The sequence below is a fragment of the Ceratotherium simum genome, chromosome 2 (assembly GCF_057802395.1).
Source record: "Ceratotherium simum simum isolate JZ-2026a chromosome 2, ASM5780239v1, whole genome shotgun sequence".
Classification (NCBI taxonomy): domain Eukaryota; kingdom Metazoa; phylum Chordata; class Mammalia; order Perissodactyla; family Rhinocerotidae; genus Ceratotherium; species Ceratotherium simum.
In genome coordinates, this window is record NC_141901.1 from 19585873 (window position 1) to 19598317 (window position 12445).

General features: G+C 40.0%; 1 non-coding gene across 1 annotated transcript; it reads right to left on the minus strand.

The window, feature by feature from the left end:
- Positions 1-1487: 1487 nt before the first annotated feature.
- Positions 1488-1778, minus strand: LOC147917766 (signal recognition particle RNA). The gene has a single exon (XR_015549354.1).
- Between the last annotated feature and the right edge of the window lie 10667 nt (positions 1779-12445).

Below are 12445 nucleotides of genomic sequence, written 5' to 3' on the forward strand. Positions count from 1 at the left end.
GCTTAGTTCTTCTACCCCCTTCCAAGTGGTGGCATATGGGTGACAATACAGTCATGTACCGCATAATGACGTTTCGGTCAACGAGGGACCGCATGTACAATGGTGGTTCCATAATATTAGTACCATATAGCCTAGGTGTGTAATAGGCTGTACCATCTGGGTTTGTGTAAGTACACTCTGTGATGGCCACACAACGATGAAATTGCCTAATGGTGCATGTCTCAGAACTTGTCCCTGTCGTTAAGCAACACACAACTGTATAGCACACCCCAAGAAAGTCCAGGACAAACGAGAATTTCTTTCTTTGTTTTTTTTTTTGTGAGGAAGATCAGCCCTGAGCTAACATCTGCCAACCCTCCTCTTTTTTTTTTTTTTTTTTTGCTGAGGAAGACTGGCCCTGGGCTAACATCTGTGCCCATCTTCCTCCACTTTATATGGGATGCCGCTGCAGCGTGGCTTGACAAGCAGTGCGTCAGTGCACGCCCGGGATCCGAACTGGCGAACCCCAGGCCACTGCAGCGGGGCGCGCGCACTTAACTGCTTGTGCCACAGGGCCGGCCCCCAAGAATTTATTTCTTTAAGAAGCAGAGTGGGCAGCTACTTCCAGACCCCTGAGATGAACTGATTATCCATGATCAATAGGTACAGAATCTAGTTCTGAGCTTTCTGGAATCTCAGGTCAAAAGAAAAACATTATAGGTTATATGGTTTTTATTTTCTTACCAAAAAGAACACAAATTGGTTGGCAGAGACAAACTTCTTCTGAAACTCTGCCACTCAAGGGGGATTTGTTATGTGAATCCTTACGTAGAGATCTTAACGTGTCATTTTGCTCTTCCTCAAGTAAGCCACACTTGTTCCTGCCACAGGACTTGTCCCTCTGCCTGGAATGTTCTTCAGAGCTTCTCGACATGCACTTCTCTGCTCAAGGGTCCCCCTCAGAGCAGCCATCCTGCCTCCCCCCACCTCCCCTCCCTGCTTTCCTCCTCCCAGCACCACACTCATTCCCTTCCTTTATTTCTCTCCATGGCACTTACCCCTCCTAAATCATCTCACTTATTTGCTTGCTTGCTTGCTATCAGTCTCCTCACTGGATTATTAGCTTCACGAGGGCAGGGATTTGTCTGTTTTGTTCATTGCTGTATCCCAGGCCTTAGAGTAGCCCTTGGTACCTAGCAGGCATTAAATATACATTAGCTGAATTGTGAATCAAGGACATATTCTCCATCAGGATTTTTGGGAAGCACAGAAACACTGTTTCTAAAGGAATTCCTGTAATTATGGAGACCCTCTGATGAGTATGAGATAACATGTTCCAGGCACTTTGCTTTCTTATAACACAATTTCATGCAGACATAGAACCTGGAGGATCTATGAATATATTACATTACTAAGTTTCTGGGTCTGTCATCTGTCTCGAACATCAGGGGCCTGAGTGAGCTTTGACAAATCTTCACTCAGGGTCAATTCTTTTGATTTTTTATTTTTGGAGATGGGGTTGCCTATGTTGCCCAGGCTGGAGTGCAGTGGCTATTCACAGGCACCATCCCACAATTGATCAGCACGGGAGTTTTGACCTGCTCCATTTCTGACCTGGGCTGGTTCACCCTCCTTAGGTGACCTCGTTGCCCCCGGGAATCCATCATGTTAATGCCGAACTTAGTGCAGACACCCTATAGATGTAGTGCCTTTCAGCCCAGAACTCCTGGGCTCAAGCGACCCTCCTGTCTCAGTCTCCCGAGTAGCTGGAACTACAGGCAGCCATCACCATGCCCAGTGGTCAGTTCTTAATTGAACTCCCCAGCAAGTACTCTAAGTATAGCTCTTCAAGTTTGCCTAAAATGAGAGCCTTTTAGATTAGCTACCAGACAGCAAAGCAAGTCCCATTTACTGCAAATGTTTAAGGGCTGGACTTACAGCCTGATCCAGAAAAATCAACCAACTTCAGCAGAAACATGGGCTGCAGGAGTAGATACAGGCAGAGCCAGCACATCCTGTGGAAGAGAACTCTGAACACTGTCAAGAGCTCACACAGGTCCTGGGGTGAGGCCCTCAAGTTCTATATCATCTGCATTAATTATCTATTGCTGCACAACAAATTACCCCCGAAACTTAGCAGCTTAAATTGATGATCACTTATTATTTCACAGTTTCTGTGGGTCAGAATTTGGGAGCAGCTTAACTGGGTGGTTCTGGTTCAAGGTCTCTGATAAGGTTGCAGTGAACACACTGGTAGGGGCTGCCATCATCTGAAGGCTTGAGTGGGGCTGGAGAATCCACTTCTAAGGTGACTCATTCACATGGCTGTTGACAGTTTCTCACTGGTTAATGGCAGGAGGCCTCAGTTCTTCACCACCAGGGTCTCTCCATGGGACTGCTTGAGGGTCTTTATGACGTGGAAACTGGCTTTTCCTAGAGCAAGTGATCCAAGAATGAGAATAAAGAAGAAGTCCGATGCCTTCTATGATCTGGTCTTAGAAGTCACACACTGTTACTTCCACCATATTCTATTTGTTGGAAGTGAGTCACTAAGTTCAGGCCATACTCAAGTGAAGGGGAATTAAGCTCCATCTCTTAAAGGAAAGGGAATCAAAGAGTTTGTAGACATATTTTAAAACAACTACACCATCTAAAGTGGAGAAAATAGCCTCAGCAGGAGAAATAGGTACAACAGCCATTACCAAACAGAGAAGTTCTTGATTGTGTGAAAGGTGGCACAATGTACTAAAAAGATCATGGACTGAAGAATTAGACATTCCAAGACAGAAATCTCAAACCCATCACTTACCAGCTGCATGAATTTGAAGAAGACACTTACCTTCTTCAGGCTTCAGTTTTCCCTTGTTTAAAATGGAGATAATAAGCCAGCCCGGTGGCACAAGTGGTTAAGTGCGCGTGCTCCGATGCGAGGCCCAGGGATTGCTGGTTTGGATCCATGGCGCTCACCGATGCACTGCTTGTCAGGCCATGCTGTGTAAGCATCCCATATAAAGTGGAGGAAGATGGGCATGGATGTTAGCCCAGGGCCAGTCTTGTTCAGCAAAAAAAGAGGAGGATTGGCAGATGTTAGCTCAGGGCCGATCTTCCTCACAAAAAATAAACAATAAAAAAAATAAAATAAAATGGAGATAATATTACCCAACCTGCTGACCTGCTGTGAGGAATAGGGAAAATGCATGTTGGTCACCTTTCAGGGCGCACAGTAAGTACGGAAGAAATGGCAGGTATTATTAAATTATGCTAAGACACTTCTATGAATCCTTAATTTTTGAAGAATGATAAATTGGTATACTGTACTGTGTAGAAAAAATGGATAAACTGATTGTTTAGAGAGGATTACTTAAGATACACCACATAAATTGTAATAAATGTTTATCTAATACAGTGATTTGGGTTTGATACTAAGCTTGTTCTTCTGGGATATTTATGTGTACAAGTGTGTGTATACCCTGCCTAATTCTTCAAACACTTTCAAATGGCTTACAAAAATATCAATGACAAAATAAAGACATTAAAAACAAAATTTAAGAAACAAACAGGAACCCAGGAATATGCAAAGCACAAATCAAAAGAGAAGAAAGGCTAAAATGAGGGGGCATGGAGAATAAGAACAATTTGAGGCAAAATTTGGCTCTAAGCCAAAACCAGCAGAAAACCATGATCAGGGTCATAAAGAGCTACAAAATACTTTTCCTAGAACTTGACTCTGAAAGGAATGTCTCATGAGGAAGTCACCATGGAGCACACAGGGATGTCAGACCATCCTGATGGGAGGTACATAACTACTTTTGTAAAGCCTATAGCGTCCCACGAACATGTGGGGGGCAAGACCTCAAAGCACCACTCAATAACAGCAATTCTGCAGGAGTGGAAACTGCGTGGTATATCTGGCGGAATTAATGGAAGATGGCCTACATATCTTCTAGCAATACTTACCCAGTGTCCAAGTTAAGATGATAATAATCGTAGTGCGAGTTTTTTGAACACTTACTAGGGATCAGGCAATAAGCAGAGTGCTTTACCTGAATGATCTAATTTAATCTTTACAAGATCCTGTGAAAGTGATACCAATGATAGCCTCATTTCTCCGACGCGGAAACTGACCCACGGAGACACGGGAAACCACAGATGGTGAGCAGGAGCGTCAGAGTCTATACCTGGGGAGTCCAAAGCCTGCCCTCAAACACCTCTCCATGGAGCCTGGAATCCTGGGGACTGAGATGAGAGCAGATGTGGGTAAGGGAGCCTGGAAGGCCCGGGTAAGGCCCTCCAGCGGGAACTGCTGAGGTGTGGCCTGTGAACACCAGCTCATGCAGTGTTTTTTTTTTTTAATTAATTAATTTATTTATTTTTTCCCCAAAGCCCCAGTAGATAGTTGTATGTCATAGCTGCACATCCCTCTAGTTGCTGTATGTGGGACACGGCCTCAGCATGGCTGGAGAAGCGGTGCGTCGGTGTGCACCTGGGATCTGAACCCGGGCCGCCAGCAGCGGAGCGGGCGCACTTAACCGCTAAGCCACGGAGCCGGCCCTCATGCAGTGTTGACTGAGGGGCCCCAGGATGACAAGAGGCATGAACAAAGAGGAAGCTCAAAAGCCAGAGGAATTTCCACCACACTTCAGTTTCGTCTAAAACCAGAGTGCTGCCCTAGTTCTGCTGGCAGTGGGACTCACAAAATACCACACAAGTCTCCACAGCCTGGGGGCCAAGGATGTGGCTCTGAGGTAGATGCACCCCTAAAATAAATGAATCACCAAATAAGATCAGAAAAAGCATCAAGATCTATTAGCATAGTAAAGGCTTTGGGACATTCCGTCCGTGGTCAAGAAATCCATTTAACGTCCTTTAGTCTGGCGTCTCCCAAACTTTGTTGTGTTGAAACACGTGTTAACATCCTGCAGAACTAAGCAAATCCTGGCCCAGCAGATCTCTAAGGTTCTTTTCAGCTCAAGGATTCCATGGTTTTAGGTCTTCTTTAATAGACCAGTAGGAATAAGGAATTTGAAATCAGAACACTCAGCTTGATTTTCGGCTCTCCTCTCGTGAGCTGGACAACCGGGGTAAAGTCAGTCTCTCAGATCTTTGGTCGTCTTATCTGTAAAATGGGGATCATGATGATATCTGTATCATTATGCTGCTATGAGGATCAAATTAGATAATTAATGCATGCTCAAACAATTTATAAGCTGGACATAGCATACTTACATTAGCCACTACTATTATAAATTAAAAACGAAACAAAACAAAACTAGAAGATGAACCTGAACAATTTCTTATCACCGAGTTATCTCCTGGGAACTGGTTTCCCACAGCCCTGCCTGTGCTTAATGCTTCAGAGTAATGACATATTTTGTAAATGGAGCAAATCCCTTGAATTCTCTCTTCCTCTTTTTCAGATTGATACTTCCAATTTGAGTCAGGAAGGGCAATAAATTAAAAACAAACAAATGATTTCTTCTTCGATGCAGCAGTCCTCTGGTTGAATGAGTTTGGGGCTTTTCATTCAATGCCAGAGGCTGGTGGTCAATTAAAAACATCACAAGACAAAGGGAGGCTCAGAGAGAAGAAATTCATCAGAGAGAGCTGAATTCCACTACCCCAAATCCAATACAGACAGTCCTAAGACACACTTCTTCAGGGGAAAAAAAGCTGTCCTGGCTCATCCACAGTGGCTTTCTTCCCGGGGAGAAAAAATGTTGCTTTTTCACACCTCATGCTGGTACCTGGTGAGACAGAGTCATCCTGGCCCAGACAACACTTTCCTGTCTTCTGCACATAATAAATAATATAAATCTATGTCATGAAAACAAATCACATCCCAAATTCTTCCACCTCACTTGTTTATTTTCCCCCTTGGTCTTTACCCAAACTGTAACTCTCAGCCAGTTCAAAATAATACCTTCTTTTTGTGCACTGTTTTTAGTTTTTAAAGAATTGCATCTTTATGATATAATGAAGCTGAAGGTCCAATCTTGAGTCTTTATGATGCAACTTTCTAATTGATTTTTTCTGTAAGAGTATTTCAGATTCTGATCGAATCACTGACTTAACACTGAAGGATGTTCTGGGACAGGCTGGTTCGCAGCAGTAACTGAGATTCCTCAGAGAAAGTGTTATAATTGTTAAGAAATGAAGTAGCTCTCCTCCCAGGGCGAGGTGTGTCCCTGCAGATACAAAATGATGGCAGCATGACTCAGAATAGATGGTTTCCTGCATTTTCTTTGATTTATGATATAATATCAAAAGCCCAGGTTCTGCATCTCTAGACGGTCCTGGTTGATGAAATTCTGCTCACAACTTTTTTTCTTTCCATTTTACGGAAAATGTGATGCATTAGCATAAGAGAGACTATGTAACCTCTCTTATTTTGCTGAAGCCCAGGAAGGTTTTATTCAGCAGCACCTGTCTGGGTAGACTTGGACAAGCCTCTCCAAAATAGAAAAGTTCCATTAGTAAACTGTTCAGAAATGAAATCTCAGAAAAACTGCAGAGATATTCTGCTGGTTCATCACTTGCTGATTTTCCCCCATTGAATTTCATATATCTTATTTTTAAACTGTTTCACCTTAGGATGACAAAGCTGCTCTTTGGAAATGATACAGTCGTTATTTTAATATGTTTATTAACAAATAATTTGTCTCTTAACTATTAGATCCAAAAAAGAATGCTGCTATGTACTGTTGGTTAGTGCTTCATGTTTATTTTCCAGTCAATTCTTACAATTCTATAACGTAATTATTATTTCCCCATTTTTCAAGTGAGGAACCTCATTGTTAGAGAGTTGAACTCTTTAGCCCAAAGAGGTGCAGTAAAAATGACCTTGGTATTGAACCTCAGCGCTGTCTGCTTCCAAACCTGTGTCCTCCCTCCTGTACATCACGCTGACTGTCTCACAGCTAACAGAACAGGAACATCGAATTATAGAACCAAAAGGAATCTCAGAGATCATCAACTGAAACTCCATTTATGGAAGGAATTGGAACCCAGAGAAGTGAAATGACTTGCTCAAATTCATGTAGTCACTTAGGTGACAGGAGCCATCACTTCTCAGCATCTCCTGACTTTTAGTCCAGGACTCTTCTCACTCAGTAAGCACTCAGTATGAGATTTTGTTGGGATTCCTGCCCCACCATCCCCTCATGCCAAATGAAACTAGATTTATTGTATTTTCTTTATATATATAAAGGATTACATGATAAAAGCAGCATTCACCCTACTAGGAATCTGTTTCTATACATAACACTTCTAAATGTGTGGGTTTTCCACACCAAGCAATTCTCCAATTCTCTGCAGACACCAACTGGGTATCCTACAGTTTAATTCAATTCTGAGACTACATGGAGTTATTGCAGACCGCACAGTTTAAGGGCGCAGTCCCACAAGACTGCCCCCCACTCCAGACGCCAATCACGAGTAGTGGGTCCCCAGCTTACCCACACTTCTGTCCAACTTGACTACAAATTGGGATTCCCATGACCCCCTCTTCCTCAGGTTTGATAATTTGCTATAACAGCTCACAGAACTCAGGGAAACACTTTACTTACTTTAACAATTTATTGTAAAGGGGAAAGTTTGGAAGAGTCCTGAATACAGGAGCTTCTTCTGTCCCCATGGAGTTTGGGGTGCGCCACCCCTTTGGCACATGGATGCGTTCACCAACTTGGAAGCTCTCTCTGAACCCCATTGTTTGGGATTTTTATGGAGATTCCACTACTTAGGCACGATTGATTAAATCATTGGCAGTTGGTGATTAACTCAATTCCCAGCCCCTCTCCCCTGGGGAGGGGGTGGCATTTCCAACCCTCTAATCACATGGTTGTTTCCTTTGGCAACCAACCTCCATCCTGAAACTATCTAGGGGCCCACCAAGAGTCACATCATTAGCATATATGGTTGAAAGAGGCTTATTATGAATATCAAAGGTACTCCTCTCACTCCTATCACCCAGGAAATCCCAAAGCTTTTAAGAAGTTCTTGTGCCAGGAACTGGGTCACCAAATATATATTTCTTATTATATCACAATACCACACAATACCACACCATTTATATAAAATTGTAAATATACTTAAAAAGATGTATGAAATCTGATCTCTAAAACATTAATGGTGATTACCCTCAGGTGGAGGGTTTCAGATAATTTCAATTGTGTTTGAATTTATTATAAAATTTTATTTTGTGTTTGAATTTATTACAAAAATATGTATAACTGGAACATGCAATAGAGGCAGATAATCAATTAGCAACACTGTGTGTAGTCTTTCTAACATTCTAATGTTCATGTAACAACATACAAACACATGTACATGTATATAAGGGCTGCCAATATTTGTTTTATAAACATCTTTTTCCCCCATACTCTCTCTGAAGTTTGCTTTTATCACTTAAAAACATATTGTGAAAATCTCTCCAAGTCAACTGGCAAAGATCAAAGTCCTGCTATTTAAAGATTGCATAATGTAACACGGTTGGGAATATGCCACAATTTTACTCATCCTTCCTCTTTTGATAGGTTCTCATTTTGTTTCATGTTGTTTGTCACTACAAACAAGGCTACAGTGACTATCCTCATACTAGTGGCTTTATTTCTACAGGACAGGCTCTCAGGAGTTGAGTTGCTAAGTCAAAGGGTATATAGACTTACAATATTAAGAGAGAGTGTCAGAATGCCCTCCAAAAAGGATTATGACAGCCCACATTTCCCCTAGCTATAAACTCTTTTCCATGAATTCCCACCAGAAGTGTGGTCACTCTTTTTATGTTTGCCAACCTGATGGTTGAGGAGCACTATTGCTCCGTAATTTTCATTTGCATTTCCCTAATTCATAACATTAGCTGGTGCTGACATCATGCTTTACTCTGTATTGGGCTTACTATGTGCCAGGCACCGTATGGAGCACTTTATGTGTAGTAGCTCTTAATCTTGTCAATGCAAATAATCCATAATAAATCTATACATCAAAATTGGGTGGGTTTATTATGAACCAAGCCTAAGGACCATGTAGCCTGGGAGAGTACCTTCACAAATGAAGGAAGCACTCCGAAGAAACAGGGTGTGCAGAGTAGTTATATACCATCTTGGAACAAAGAACATACATCACATATGACAGGAATATCTCTTTTACTACTGTCACGAGATGCTTTGCTGGTACAGAAGGTCAGTGGTCACAAGGTGAACTCAGTAGGTCAGTGGTCATGAGATGAACACTGTAGGTCAGTAATTAATCCTTAGTTTCCAGGAAGAAATGCTTATCCTTGAAGAAATGCTGATATGGGGGGAGACACATCCCTATCTTTAAGGGCGTCATTCTTGCCTTTGGGACGTTGTAAATGTTTAAAGCAGATGTACGATGCATGCTCAATAGGCCACATCAGATCGTTCTGGAAAAACAAGATCAGGCCAAATCAGTTTTCAAGCAAATGTCTTCCTCATATACTCCAATATATCCTATTGCTTTTCATTTATTCATCAATCCTTACAACAATCCTGCGAGATAGATACTATGAGTATCTTCATTTGTAAGAAAGACAATATAACTGAGGCACAGGAAAGTTGAATATCTTGGCCAAGGTCGTACCACCAGGCACCCTGTCTCTCAAAGAGCTTAATCACTCCAGTCACTACCCAAGGCTCTGGAAGTTGTGCAATGTTTCCTTTGTTTATGGATACTTGGAATCGCTTTTCTATAAATTACTTACTTGTATCTTTTACCCACTTTTCTATTGGATTGCCTTTTGCTTCTTAATTTGAAGAGCTCTTTGATATAGTAGGTATTAACTATAAATTCTTTATCTATACTCTTTCTTGCAAATACTTTTCCTTAAATTTATCATTTGTCTTTTGATTTTGTTTATGATATTTTCTACCATGAAAAGTTTAAAAATTTTGTGTTGTCAAATGACAAAACTAAAACAATTTAGTGACAAGTTTGATGTCCTTTATTCAAAGGAAAACAGTCCATGGACTGGAGGAGTACTGTGCCTCACAAGAAGTGAGCACTCTTCCCGAAGGATTTTGGGCAACAGCAAGTTTTGTAGAACATTAGAAGAGGCATCAAGGAAAAGGGGTATGACTGGCTAGGAGGCCTGGGATTTTCTTATAAAGCCAGCAGGTCCTGTTTTCTAGGGAAGGGAAAGCTAGCCAAAGCTGAGTTGGAGGGTTGTGATTGGTGTATGTTAGGTTTACTTGACAGTGAGATGTTTCCCGTAAGCGCAGGCTGATTTAGGTTTAGATTTGTGACATGGGCCAGGCCACTGGGGTGGCCTCTATTTTGTGGGTCTCAATACATGAATTAACTTTATCAGTGTCAATCTTTATATATTTGTTTATATAGCTTCTGGTTTTCCTGTCTTAGTAAAAATATTCTCCCCAATACACAGGCTATAATATGCGTGCCTATTCCTTGTTAAACATTCTTTTTATTATTTTAGGGCTTGAATCAATCAGAACTTTATTTTGAATATGGTGTGAACTAGGGATCCAACTTTACTTTCTTCCAGATGTCTAGCACATGGTGCCAGCACCATTTATTACAGTATATCAACCGTCCTTTCCCTACTAGATTAAAATATTTTCTTTTTCATATAGTATATTATATTACTATATGTGTTGAGATCTATTTCTGGGCTCTTTATGTTGTTCCAGGAATTTTACTGATTTTTTAAAGTTCCTGTGCCACAATGTACTGTTTGTATTACAGTGGCATTAGCAAATGATTTATTTTCTGGTACGCAAGTCCTCCTTCACTATCCTTTCCTCATTATTTTAGGGCTGTTCTTGAATATTTAATCTCCCATATGAATTTTAAGATTATATATCCAATTAAGTAAAAACTCTACTTAGGGTCTAATTAGAATTCTATTAATTATACATGCTACTACTGAGGAAAATTACATTTTTATGATGTTAAGTTCTCCCTTCCATAGTATATCTTTTGATTGTTTTTCTTATCTTGCTTTAGATCATTTGGTAAAATATTATAGTTCACTTCATACAGCTCTTGTGCCTTTTTTGTCTGTATTTATATCCTACAAAATTTCCTTATTAGGTCCAATAGTTTTAATGATATTTCTTGGATTCTCTAGGTATAAAATTATATTACTAAAGAGTGACACATTTTATCTCCTCTTTTCCAATATTTATACAAAATATTTCAACTTATTGTCTTCTCACATTTATTAAAACTTCAAAATAATGTTGAATTATGATGATGATAATAAGCATGTCTTTTCTGTTGCTGATTTTCATGAAAATAGTATTGTCATTTCACTATTTATAGTGATATTTGCTATTGATATTTGCTAATCTTTATCATATTTACATATTTTCCTTCTATTTATATTTTTCTCACAGATTTGTGTTTTTTACTAAAAATATGCTTTAATATATTGATGTAATGAATTATATTGATAGATTTGTTGATATTGAATCATTCTCATGTTCCTAGAATAAGCTCTACCTGGTCAAAGAATATTATTCTTATGATAAATTGTTCTATTTGCTCTTTTTTCCTCCAACATTTTTGCAATAATATTTTTTGGTAAGATTGGACTATAATTTTCTTGTTTTAAACTTTTTAAAGCTTTCTCGCACAAGTTATTCTCACTTTATTCACAGTTTTTTTCTCATTTTAAAAGTTCTTTGGCTCTCTAATGGCATTCCATAGCTAGAATTTGCCCCCAATTATTATTTTTTTAATTTGGTGAATAAAAGCTGGGGAAAACAGTTATTTTTAAATTGCAAACTACTTCTTTCCAAAAAGATTGAAACTCAAATTCATCTTTAGTAGATTATCCTTTTGCTCTGGAAAAAAAACGTGAACAGACCCTGTGGTTTCATAAAGCTCATGCAGAGAAAATTGTGAAATCATTCTATCCCAAATGTAAATATTTTTGCGTAAGAAGCTGAGTATTTTGTGGGGAGATGCAAACACATGTCTGCATGTGCTGGAGCTCAGATTTCTGTAGACTTATTTACGTTTTCTTCTGTCTGAGGCATTTTGTGTTTGTTTTATGGTGAGGAGAAAGGGAAAGAGAAAAAAAGGACAAATGCTTCTCTTTTCTGAATGACTTTGGAATGCACCCCATCACAAACTGCTGGGGATTTTTTTAAGCATTGTTTGCAAAACAGAGCAAGCTGGGAGGGAGAGATGCTCAAAAGATCAAATTGCAGGTATAAGACAGTGTTGGGGAGGGGGAATTCCTCCCTTATCCCTCTTGAGTTCTTATGGCTGGACTAGCAATAAAATTGACACGAGACCAGATTAACAGGAGAAAAAACCTATTTAATACACACATACAGGAGATCATAAAAATGATGCTCAGAGGGTGAACAAAGCAGGCAGTTAGTATATTTTTTTACACAAAGAATCAATAAATTTGTGAAGATTTGATAGGAAAAAGAAACTTAGGTTTGTGGTACGAAATTAGTGAGGAAGTTGAGCAGAG